This window comes from Danio rerio, chromosome 9, assembly GCF_049306965.1.
Source record: "Danio rerio strain Tuebingen ecotype United States chromosome 9, GRCz12tu, whole genome shotgun sequence".
Classification (NCBI taxonomy): Eukaryota; Metazoa; Chordata; class Actinopteri; order Cypriniformes; family Danionidae; genus Danio; species Danio rerio.
In genome coordinates, this window is record NC_133184.1 from 2,250,001 (window position 1) to 2,263,600 (window position 13,600).

Here is a 13,600-nt window from a genome sequence, read left to right on the forward strand (position 1 = left end):
ATATAAATGGTTTGCAACCCTTTAACTTATTTTTTTTAGTGTACAAAGACATGCAATAATAAGTGGAACAAATAAATATAACATTTTGATATAAACCAATTGGTAGTGTAGATGTTACAGATGAAGATATTCTGCATGCAGTAATGCGCCAGTGTCTGAAATGGCAGCAAAAGCCATGTTCTTTTAACGAATTAGCATTGTCTGTGCGAATAAGAGCCGTCCTGTCTTCCGTGAGTAAAAACCCAGCAACAGCCAACCCAGCCTGACATTACAGCACCTTATTAGAGTCCTGTAGGACCGGCCCCTACCTGACTACAACTCCACTCACTACTGACAGGAATAAGAACCACCATCATGTCGGGTCAGTGTGTGTGTATGTGTGTGTGTGTAGCTCTCGCTTAATTAAAGCCACAGTGTTCTCTTCTCGCACTCGGTGTCTGTGCATATTGGGCGTAGGGGACGCTGAAACTCATTATTCCCACAGCCCAAACACTGAGGCTGTGTCAAGCCAGCATCCATCACCAGAGGCCTGCACACAGTCAGCACAAAAAACACACACACACATTTGCGCTCACTCAGCACATTCGCCAATTTGCAATTTTCCAGTGCGGGGTCGGCTGACATGTTTTTATTGCTGAAGATCACTTTCAAACGCGCAGATCATGAGAGCCAACGCTCGTTAGCCTAGCGCTGCTGACTCAGACGCTAACGAGGATAATTAACAGCGGTGCGTTACAGAAAGCATTGCAGAGGAGGAGGAACACTAACACTTGATATGAAACTGAGATCGTACACACCTGTGTGCTGTTGTACATTTAGAGCGATTAGCTGGGTTTCCAGCCTAATGTTTAGCAAAACTTTTGTAGTTTCCAAAAAATGTAGAAATCCCAAATGCTACTTAGGTTTGAGTGCACACCAAATGTAAATTAAGTATTAAGTATGAGTAAACTACATACAAAGTCAAAGCAAATGTGAAAGTAAAGACGAATTATGGCACAAATGTTGTGAATAGCAGATTTCACCTCAAACACGTCTAACACACAAGTTAAAATAGTTGAACTGAAGAAAAAAAAATGTGTAAGGGAATAAAACATCCGTGAGTAAACTAGAGCAAGTGATGTGATTCGCATTAGAGCAGCTGACTGTGGTATTGGTAACCTAGCAACCAACATTAAGCAAAGCAAACATAAAGATGTAACCATAGCCAACCCTTAAACCCAATAATGAAACCTGTCCCGTAACCATAACCAACCCTTAAACCCAATAATGAAACCTGTCCCGTAACCATAGCCAACCCTTAAACCCAATAATGAAACCTGTCCTTTATCCAGAACCAACCCTTAAACCCAATAATGAAACCTGTCCCGTAACCATAACCAACCCTTAAACCCAATAATGAAACCTGTCCTTTATCCATAACCAACCCTTAAACCCAATAATGAAACCTGTCCCGTAACCATAACCAACCCTTAAACCCAATAATGAAACCTGTCCCGTAACCATAGCCAACCCTTAAACCCAATAATGAAACCTGTCCTTTATCCAGAACAAACCCTTAAACCCAATAATGAAACCTGTCCCGTAACCATAGCCAACCCTTAAACCCAATAATGAAACCTGTCCTTTATCCAGAACCAACCCTTAAACCCAATAATGAAACCTGTCCCGTAACCATAACCAACCCTTAAACCCAATAATGAAACCTGTCCCGTAACCATAGCCAACCCTTAAACCCAATAATGAAACCTGTCCTTTATCCAGAACCAACCCTTAAACCCAATAATGAAACCTGTCCCGTAACCATAACCAACCCTTAAACCCAATAATGAAACCTGTCCTTTATCCATAACCAACCCTTAAACCCAATAATGAAACCTGTCCCGTAACCATAACCAACCCTTAAACCCAATAATGAAACCTGTCCCGTAACCATAGCCAACCCTTAAACCCAATAATGAAACCTGTCCTTTATCCAGAACAAACCCTTAAACCCAATAATGAAACCTGTCCCGTAACCATAGCCAACCCTTAAACCCAATAATGAAACCTGTCCTTTATCCAGAACCAACCCTTAAACCCAATAATGAAACCTGTCCCGTAACCATAACCAACCCTTAAACCCAATAATGAAACCTGTCCTTTATCCATAACCAACCCTTAAACCCAATAATGAAACCTGTCCTTTATCCATAACCAACCCTTAAACCCAATAATGAAACCTGTCCTTTATCCATAACCAACCCTTAAACCCAATAATGAAACCTGTCCTTTATCCATAACCAACCCTTAAACCCAATAATGAAACCTGTCCCGTAACCATAACCAACCCTTAAACCCTATAATGAAACCTGTCCCGTAACCATAACCAACCCTTAAACCCAATAATGAAACCTGTCCCGTAACCATAACCAACCCTTAAACCCAATAATGAAACCTGTCCTTTATCCATAACCAACCCTTAAACCCAATAATGAAACCTGTCCTTTATCCATAACCAACCCTTAAACCCAATAATGAAACCTGTCCCGTAACCATAACCAACCCTTAAACCCTATAATGAAACCTGTCCCGTAACCATAACCAACCCTTAAACCCAATAATGAAACCTGTCCCGTAACCATAGCCAACCCTTAAACCCGATAATGAAACCTTGTCCTATAACCAACCCTTAAACCCAGGGGCGGTCTGCGACAAAAATTCAGCCCTGGCACTGAAGCCACACAAATTAGCACACCGACACAAATTACCACACCGACACAGCCCCACCCACGGACACGCACATTCACTATTAATTTTGGTGTACAGATGGTGAAATAATGACATTCTTGCCAGATTTTGATTATGTCCAGATAACCTCGGATTGGGTCGGCCCATCTTGAAACCAGGCGGCAATTGCCGATTGGGCCAAATGCTTAACACTAATTATTATTATTATTATCGTCAACATAATAGCATCTAGCAAGAGATAAAAGCTGTCTGCACTTAAAAACAATACATATTAGAAAAAAACAAAAAAAAATGACCGGCCCACATTTAAAAATAGGTCCGGCCCTTCTGGCATTTGCCAGAATTGCCAGATGGCCAGTCTGCCCCTGCTTAAACCCAATAATGAAACCTGTCCCGTAACCATAACCAACCCTTAAACCCAATAATGAAACCTGTCCCATAACCATAACCAACCCTTAAACCCAATAATGAAACCTGTCCCATAACCATAACCAACCCTTAAACCCAATAATGAAACTGTCCCGTAACCATAACCAACCCTTAAACCCAATAATGAAACCTGTCCTTAATCCATAGCCAACCCTTAAACCCAATAATGAAACCTGTCCTTAATCCATAGCCAACCCTTAAACCCAATAATGAAACCTGTCCCATAACCATAACCAACCCTTAAACCCAATAATGAAACCTGTCCCATAACCATAAGTAACCCTTAAACCCAATAATGAAACCTGTCCCATAACCATAGCCAACCCTTAAACCCAATAATGAAACCTGTCCCATAACCATAACCAACCCTTAAACCCAATAATGAAACCTGTCCCATAACCATAACTAACCCTTAAACCCAATAATGAAACCTGTCCCATAACCATAGCCAACCCTTAAACCCAATAATGAAACCTGTCCCATAACCATAACCAACCCTTAAACCCTATAATGAAACCTGTCCTGTATCCACAACCAACCCTTAAACACAATATTAAAACCTGTCCCATAACCAAAACTAACCCTTAACTTCAATCATGAAACCTGTCCCATAACCATAAGTAACCCTTAAACCAAATTAGGAAACCTGTCCCGTAACCATAACCAACCCTTAAAGTCAATCATGAAACCTGTCCCATAACTAACCCTTAAACCCAATAATGAAACCTATTCCCGTAACCATAACCAACCCTTAAACCTAATCATGAAAGCTGTCCTGTAACCATATCCAAGCCATAAACCCAGTCATAAAATCAAGGTGCTCTATTGGATTGAGAACTGGTGACTGTGGAGGCCATTTGAGTATCGTGAACTCGTTGCCATGTTCAAAAAACAAGCCTGAGATGATTTGAGCTTTATCACATGGCGTCCAAATCTTATACAATTTTCTGTTTTTAGCTGACAGGAGCGGCACCCGGTGTGGTCTTCTGCTGCTGTAGCTCATCGCCTCAAGGTGGGACGTGTTCAGAGATGCTCTTTTGCAGAGCTCGGTTGTAACGAGTACTTATGTGAGTTTCTGTTGCCTTTATATCAGCTGGAACCAGTCTGGCTATTCTCCTCTGACCTCTGGCATCAAAAATGCCCACAGAACATTTTGTGGACCATTCTCTGTAAACCCTAGAGATGGTTGTGCATGAAAATCCCAGTAGATCAGCAGTTTCTGAAATACTCAGACCAGCCTGTCTGGCACCAACAACCATGCCACATTCAAAGTCACTTGAATCACCTTTCTTCCCCATTCTGATACTCGGTTTGAACTGCAGCAGATCGTCTTGACCATGTCCACATGTCTAAATGCAGGGAGTTGCTGCAATGTGATTGGCTGATCAGAAATTTGCATTAACGAGCAGCTGGACAGGAGTACCTGACAAAGTGTGTGTATGTATTGAAATAATCAGCTAGACGTAATAAACTTACATCCAGTACAGTATACACCAAAAATAGCAACTATTTTGCAGAACTTAAATAAACAACAGAGTGGTTCCACACATTGTAAATGTTGATTACCTCTCCTCAGAGACTTTATTTTGGTAAATCCAGCTAAACGTTCAAATGTCAGAAAATGATATACGCATTTTCTTATTTTGCGTTCACCAGCAACTACTAAAGGCATTTTGCATCTGGTCATAAAAGAAAGTGACTCCTCCGCCACAGCTGTTTAGTGCTGTCTAAGTGCTGTAGCACTGCTCATTCACAACAGCTAACAGATTGTGTGAGCTGTAATGTTCGGGACAGCTGTTACCATTACACTTGCAGGAGCACTTAAGACGACGCCTGCTTCAACAAAGAAAGCCAGCTATTGTAAACTTCTACATTATGTCAAGTAAGCTGTTCCAGCAGACTCCACACACTAAAGATGTCACACACTTGGACATCCGAGGAAATATTCTGATTCTGCTCCTTTCTGTCTCTTTAAAGTGACCATTAAATCAGAGCTGACCGCAGAAAGTTCATAATACATCAGTGCACATTATTCCAAAGAATTACTGTCATTGTTTATCTTCATAACCTTTATAACAAGGTACTCTGAAACAACTGTGGAACAACTTTGAATAAGTGAGCAAGTGAGTGAGAGAATGACTGAATGAATAACTGAGTGAGTGGATGAATTGAGTAAGTGAGTGAGTAAGTGAGTGAGAGAATTGGTAAATGAATAAATGATTGAGAGACTGAGTGGGTGAGAGTGACTGGGTGAGAGTGAGTGAATAAATGAATGCATAAGTGAATGAGTGAGAGGGTGAGTGAAAAAATTAATAAGTGAGTGAGTGAGTGAAAAAATTAATAAGTGAGAGAGAGAATGAGTGAATGAATGGAGTGAGTGAGTGAATTACTTGGCAAGATCGAGAGTGAAGGATTGAACAAATAAGTGAGTAAATGAAGTGAGTGAGTGAATGAATGAATAAATGAGTGAGCGTGAGTGAGAGAATGATTAAATAAGTTATTAACTAATGATTAATAAGTTAATAGGTGAATATATTTATTGTGTGAGTTGAGTGAGTAAATGAGTGAGACTATGGTAAATGAATGAGTAAATGGAATTAGTGATGAGTAAGAGACAGTGAATGAATGAGCGAGGAAGAGATAGTGAAAAAATGGGTAAATGAATGAGTGAGTGAATGAAGGTGAGTGAGTGAATGAGTGAGTGAGTTAATGAATGAGTGAGTGAGCCAATGGGTGAGTGACTGAATGAATGAGTGAGTAAGTGACTGGGGAGAGAATGAATGGCTTGGTGAGAGTAGGTGAATAAATTAATGTGTAGAAGTGAATGAATGAATGATTGAGAGGGTGAGTGAGTTGTGAGAAAGCCCTTTAACGACCCCTAGAGGAAGGTTTGGTTATAGGGAGTTCAGGGACAAAAGGCAGTCATGACGGCTGGAGAGACACAGGCTGCCGATCGGCTGGCTGGACTGTGCAACCGATTTGTACATGTTTTACACCAGTGTGTAATTGATTATGGACCACATGTGTGTAATGACATTCCAGCTTGATTAAACTTACAAAACTGGGAATCCTTCTCCTGTTCTCTTACCGGAACTACCCTTTTCATCTTGTGTGCACGACACCTGAACCCCCTGAGCGTCCCATACGCTCGTATATGGTCCTTCGAGCCGGATTGTGTCACAAGATGGAATCTGAACCTCCCAGTGAAGCTGATCCTGCCGTCAGACCTCGGTCTCCCAGAGAGAGACATCTCCCCGGTCATCTAGCTGACTACGACATCCAGCTACCTCCCAGCCTGCATCCTGAAGTACCTCAAACTGGTGCATCTTCGCAGAGACCATCCAGGCGGTCAAGGCATGCATCCACATCCATTTCAGCAGGCACCATGTCCAGCACATCATCTAGATCTCATAGAAGTGCTCACTACAGACTTCCTAGACACGGACTTTCTGATCTCCAAGCTGCCATTTTGGAAGAAAAACTAAAGACTATGGACTTGGAAGAACTACAACAGCAGATCGAAGAGGAGGCCATTGTAGATAAAGAGTGTGAGAGACTAGATACACAAGCTAGAGAAGCACAGTATATACAGGAACAAGCCACTAAGGCTAGAGAGTCAATAGCTAAGCAAGTAGATACCAGACGTCGTCTAAAAAAGGTACAAAACGAGCTTAAAGCTGCTAAATTTGTGTGTGAACTTCTTAAACAGGAATCCCCAGATGTCAGTGTTAATGCATCACAGTCCAGCCTAGCTGTTGATCTTCGGCCTGAGGTAAGCCCGCAACATGACAATGCTGTGAACCTTAACGCATCAGTACAATTAATGCGTAGTCACTCTACTCCTTGTCACGTTTCCTTTGTACCCGCGTCTTCAGTAATGCATCCCCCTGTATTACCTGTAACAAACAGTGCGGTTGCTGTATCTGAACCTCAGTTGATTGGTGTCACCTCGACTCCTAATATAACTCAACCCAACACAGTTACAAATTCATTAGCTGCATTAAGTACCATACCGCCCACCTTAATGTCAAATTCAGATTTTGTTGCTCCCTTGACATTTGAATCATCTTCAGTGAATAAGCCGCAATATTGTGCTGCTAATTCTGCTACCTATAGTCAGGCACCATCTGTCAGGGTCCACAATGTAGTTCCATCACCCGCTACTGTAACTGTGGGATCTCCACTACAAGTACAATGCTACCCCTCTATGCATTCTAGCCCTGATGGGACATCTGCACCGTACACTGGTCCCGCACCTGATACCTCTCCCATTCGGTCAGGGTTGTACCCCTCTCTAGCTCAATTACCCGGTCTTGACATGTTAGCCGCTTCTGCCTACGGGGTCCCTAAGCCAGCTATCCCACATTTTGACACTGGTAGAGAGAGTGATTTTGCCTTATTAAAGATGGCCTTAGAAAATGTAATGAATAATCAACCTCACCTGAGTGAACATTACAAATATCAGGTCCTTCTAAGTCATTTAAAACTCCCCAGCGCACTGCAGTTAGCAAAGGCATACATGTACGACCCTAAGCCATACACCGCCGCCATGCAAGCACTGCAAGATAAATATGGACAGCCACGGCAACTAGTCCAATCAGAACTTAGTATTATACTGAACGCCCCCGCAGTCAAGTTCGGTGATGCAGAAGCTTTTGACTCCTTTTCTCTGTCCATCCAAACTCTAGTAGGCATGCTCAAAACTTTGGAAGGCCCAAATGGATATGAGTTGCGCTGTGGCTCTCATGTTGATCGATTGCTAAGCAAGATGCCACCATCGAACAGGGATGGATTCGTAGAGTACTGCTTCAGCCGAGGTATTCTACAGACTGGTACGGATCGCACCTATACCTTACCTGATCTATCAGAATGGCTACAAATGAAGTCGCAAGCAAAGCGTATTTCTAATAAAGCAGCTACAATGTATCAAACAGAAAATGCTAGATTTATTAAGAAAGAGCAGCCAAGGTCAGCACCTTTCCGCATAAAGGCGAAATCCACATCCATTCTGTATTCAACCGATGGTAGTTCAGCAGTGCAAGGACACCCAAAATCTAAACCTCCTGTTAAGATTCAACCCTTCTGCCCATACTGTAACATGAAGGACCACTTTCTTAACGCATGTCCTAAGTTTAAAATGCTGACAGCTGAGAAAATAGTAGAATGGCTATCCACAGAGAAACGATGTTGGAAATGTGGGCGAACTCACCCTCCAGACCACTGTACTCTGAAAAAACCTTGTACAAAGTGCAAAGAGATACATCTGACCATTTTGCATGAAGCAGCTTCGCAAATACAAAATAATGTTCTGTTGGTTAACGTCCCCAGCCTACAGGTCTATTTAGATCGGCCCAATAGGTCTCAGAAGGTAATGCTTAAGATAGTTAAGGTACTACTACACCATAAAGAGAAAGCCATGGAAGCATACGCCGTATTAGATGATGGTTCGGAACGTAGCATTGTCTTATCCCAAGTAGTGGACCAGTTAAAACTCCCTACCGAACCTGAAACGCTGACACTACGCACAGTCCATCAAGATGTGGTTAATCTAAAAGGAGCCAATGTATCCTTCTATGTATCACCACTGCACAAACCATTCAGGAAATACCTGATTTCTCATGCTTTCACGGCAGATAATCTGAGACTGTCCAAACATTCCTACCCTGTACCCGCTCTCCAACGCAAGTATGAGCATCTTAAGTCTCTGCCATTACCTTCAATTGACCAAGCCCAACCTCTACTACTAATTGGGTCTGACATGCCACATCTACTTACGCCTGTCCAGCCAGTGTGTACGGGATCCTCACATGGACCGATAGCCATCTGTACTAGACTTGGTTGGACCCTGCAAGGTCCCACTGGGCTCAGCCAGACCTCCGTTTCCACACCACAATGTCTCCACATAACCACAACCACACAGAATACTGAGCTATTCAGAAATGTGGAACGCCTTTGGCAAATTGATACTCTGCCCTATACGAATGAAAAATCAGCCACTCGCTCCAAACATGACCAGTATGCTCTCTCGCTTCTTCAATCAGATACCACCAAGGTAGAAGTTAATGGAGTCATGCGCTATGCCACTCCTTTGCTCAGACGACCCAATGCTGAACTTCTTAAAGCCCCCAAAGAAGCAGTGATGGCTAACCTCCGAAGCACTGAGCGCAAGCTTGCTAAAGATCATAAGAAAGCTGAAGCTTACTGTTTGGAAATGAGAAGACTGCAGGATGCTGGTTATGTGGCAGAGATATCAACAGAAGAAGCAGAGGAATCCCGGGAATCGTGGTACATCCCTCACCATATGGTGACACATAACGGCAAAGACAGAATAGTATTTAACTGTTCTTATTCATACCAAGGGCAAGCTCTAAATGACATACTTTTACCTGGGCCCATCCTTGGTCCATCTTTACTTGGTGTCCTACTGAGGTTCCGCGAACATCCTGTAGCCATTAGCGGAGATGTGAAAGGAATGTTCCACCAGGTTCGCCTCTTGCCTACTGATAAGTCTGTAGTACGCTTCCTGTGGAGAGATATGCAAAGGAGCAACCAACCCAAGATCTACGAATGGCAAGTCTTACCGTTCGGCACCACGTGCAGCCCGTGCTGTGCCATATATGCACTCCAGATGATTGCTCAGACCCACTCCGATGGAGACCCAGTACTGGAGAGTACAGTTAAAGGTTCCTTTTACGTGGATAACTGTCTCCATAGCCTTCAAACTGTTGCTGAAGCTAGAGCATTAGTAGACAACTTACGACAACTTTTGCTCACCTGTGGATTTGAGCTCCGTCAATGGGCCAGTAACAAACCAGAGGTCATTCAGCATCTCCCTCCTGATGCTAGATCTTCCAATAGCGAACTTTGGCTATCACAAAAGAGTACTGACCTCCTAGAAGGGACACTAGGGCTACTATGGAACTGCCTCTCAGACTCATTCAGTTACAAACCCAGCCAGATCGAATGCTTTGAGCCCACTTTACGCAATGTCTACAAAGTGTTGGCTTCTCAATATGATCCAATTGGTTATCTTATTCCATTTACAACTAGAGCGAAAGTACTGGTCCAGGATTTGTGGAAGACCAACCTAACATGGGATGACCCAATCACATCTGAGAGTTTGTTAAGCCGATGGCAAACCTGGCTACAAGAGCTCCAAGGTTTGAATCACATTGCAGTCCCCAGGTGCTACAGCCCCTCTGGCTGGCAGGCAGACAAACTTAATCGAGAATTGCATATATTCTGCGATGCATCCGAAAGGGTTTACGGCTCTGTAGCCTACATGCGCACTGAAAATGATCAAGGACATGTGCACATTTCATTTGTGTTAGCCCGCTCAAGAGTAGCACCTCGGAAACAAATGACAATCCCCCGATTAGAATTGAGTGCAGCACTCACTGGGGCACAAGTAGCTAACATACTCCAAGAAGAATTAACTGTTGACATCAATCGCATCATTCTCTGGTCAGACTCATCTACAGTGCTACAATGGCTTAAATCTGACTCGTGCAGATACAAAGTCTTTGTTGGAACAAGAGTGGCCGAGATCCAGTCACTCACCAACATTAATTCGTGGAGATATGTTGATTCAGCGAACAACCCTGCTGATGTCATAACCCGAGGTCAGACCTTAAACAGTTTGACGCCACCTTGCCACTGGATTAATGGACCACCATTTCTATATCAACCAGATTCATGCTGGCCCACTTTACCAGCAGATGAACCAGAACCAGTGACAGAATTAAAAAAGTCAGTAATCTGTCTGCATGTTCTTACTTGTCCAGACACCACCCTCCCTGATGTCAATCAATTCAGCACATGGGCTGAACTATTAAAAGCCACTGTGACATCCCTTCACGGGGCGGCTACACCTCAAACCCAGCCGCAAGATGACTCAGGTAGTTACATTCTAGCAGAGAAACTTCTCCTACAACAGTCTCAAAGAGATTCCTTTCCGGAAGAGTTTAAAGCTCTTACCACTAATAGACCATTACCATCCAACAGAAGATTAGCATCTTTATCACCTGAGTATGATGAGGTCAGTGGACTTATTAGGGTTGGAGGGAGGTTAAGACATGCTCATCATCTGGAACTAGACACGACACACCCTGTTGTTCTTGATCCACAACACTACCTCACAAAGCTTCTAATCAAGGATTATGATACCGCCCTACTACATCCTGGACCAGAGCGAGTCTTCGCTGAGGTAAGAAGACGATACTGGATTCTGAGAGGTAGGGAAGCCATCAAGAAGCATCAATACTTGTGTAAAGACTGCCAGAAATGGCGTGCTAAGCCAAAAATGCCTAAGATGGCTGACCTTCCACCGACACGTCTTCGTTTGTACAAACCCCCATTCTACTCCGCTGGAATGGATTGCTTTGGCCCATTCACAGTGAAGATTGGCAGACGGACAGAGAAAAGGTGGGGAATAGTATTCAAATGTTTGACCACTCGTTGTATCCATCTTGACCTAGTAGAAAGTCTTGATACAGACGCATTCCTAATGGCTCTCCGCAGATTCATATCACGAAGAGGGAAACCATTTGAGCTCCTTAGTGATAATGGTACAAACTTTGTTGGAGGAGACAAAGAATTGAGAGCAGCCTACGAATCTATGATTCCCCAACTCAGAGAGCAATTGGCAGAACAACAAATTACATTTAGATTTATCCCACCTGGAGCCCCTCATTTTGGGGGAGTTTGGGAACGGGAGGTTAAGTCAGTAAAACAGGCCCTTAAAGTAGTATTGAAGGATCTAACAGTGACTGAGACTGTACTGCGAACAGTGCTCATCGAGGTAGAAGGCATCCTAAATGCCAAGCCTCTGGGATATGTGTCTTCCGATGTATCGGATCTGGACCCTATTACACCCAACATTCTTTTAATGGGTCGCCATGATTCTTCTCTCCCACAAGTATTTTACGACTCAAGTAATGTTCTGGGAACCAGAAGATGGAAACATAGTCAAATACTTGCTGACCATTTTTGGTCTTTTAAATAAATTTACCAAATTTACAAGAAAGGCAGAAGTGGCGCAAAGATGGTGGGGAAATTGGGCTAGACCAAGTGGTACTGATAGTGGACCCACAACTCCCACGAGCATGTTGGCCAGTAGGGAAAGTAACTAATACCTTTCCTGGACTTGATGGGCGAACCAGATCGGTTGAGGTTCAGGTACGCAACCGCACTTATGTTAGACCCGTATCTCGTTTAGTCCCTCTACCGAAACACACTGATGATGACCCTGTTAATCCCGATACTTAGTTAGGATATCTCACTATTTCAAATGTACTCACTTACATTTGGGGGCGGCTGTGTGAGAAAGCCCTTTAACGACCCCTAGAGGAAGGTTTGGTTATAGGGAGTTCAGGGACAAAAGGCAGTCATGACGGCTGGAGAGACACAGGCTGCCGATCGGCTGGCTGGACTGTGCAACCGATTTGTACATGTTTTACACCAGTGTGTAATTGATTATGGACCACATGTGTGTAATGACATTCCAGCTTGATTAAACTTACAAAACTGGGAATCCTTCTCCTGTTCTCTTACCGGAACTACCCTTTTCATCTTGTGTGCACGACACCTGAACCCCCTGAGCGTCCCATACGCTCGTATAGAGTGAATAAATTATTAAGTGAGAGAAAGTGAACAAGTGAGTGAGTGAGTGAGTGAGAAAATTGGTAAATGAATGAGTAAGTAAATGATTGAGAGACAGAATGGGTGAGTGACTGAGTGAATGAATTGAGTGAGTAAGTGACTGGGGAGAGAACGAGTGACTGGGTGAGAGTGAGTGAATAAATGAATGCATAAGTGAATGAGTGAGAGGGTGAGTGAGTGAAAAAATTAATAAGTGAGAGAGTGAGCGAGTGAATGGAGTGAGTGATTTACTTGGTAAGATAGAGTGAAGGATTGAACAAATAAGTAAGTAAATGAAGTGAGTGAGTGAATGAAGAAATAAATGAGTGAGCAAGAGTGAGAGAATGATTAAATAAGTTACTTGCTAATGATTAATAAGTTAATAGGTGAATATATGTATTGTGTGAGTTGAGTGAGTAAATGAGAGAATGGGTAAATGAATGAGTGAATGGAATGAGTGGATAAGTAAGAGACAGTGAATGAATGAGCGAAGAAATGACTAGTGAGTGAGTGAATAAAGGTGAGTGAGTGAGTGAGTGAATGAATGAGTGAGCCAGTGGGTGAGTGAATGAGAATGACAGTGAATGAGTGAGTAAGTGACTGGGGGAAGAATGAGTGGCTTGGTGAGAGTAAGTGAATAAATTTATGTGTAGAAGTGAATGAATAAATGAGTGAGAGGGTGAGTGAGTGAGTGTGTGAGTGAATAAATTATTAAGTGAGAGAAAGTGAACAAGTGAGTGAGTGAATGGAGGGAGTGATTTGGTAATTGAGTGAATTATGTGGTAAGATAGAGTAAATGAATGAA

At 42.9% G+C, this 13,600-nt stretch overlaps 1 long non-coding RNA gene across 1 annotated transcript in view; it reads right to left on the reverse strand.

The window, feature by feature from the left end:
• LOC141376045 (uncharacterized) overlaps nt 1-13,600 on the reverse strand; it is a 52,491-nt gene that overhangs the window by 22,169 nt on the left and 16,722 nt on the right. The gene's annotated exons all lie outside the window — the stretch shown is intronic.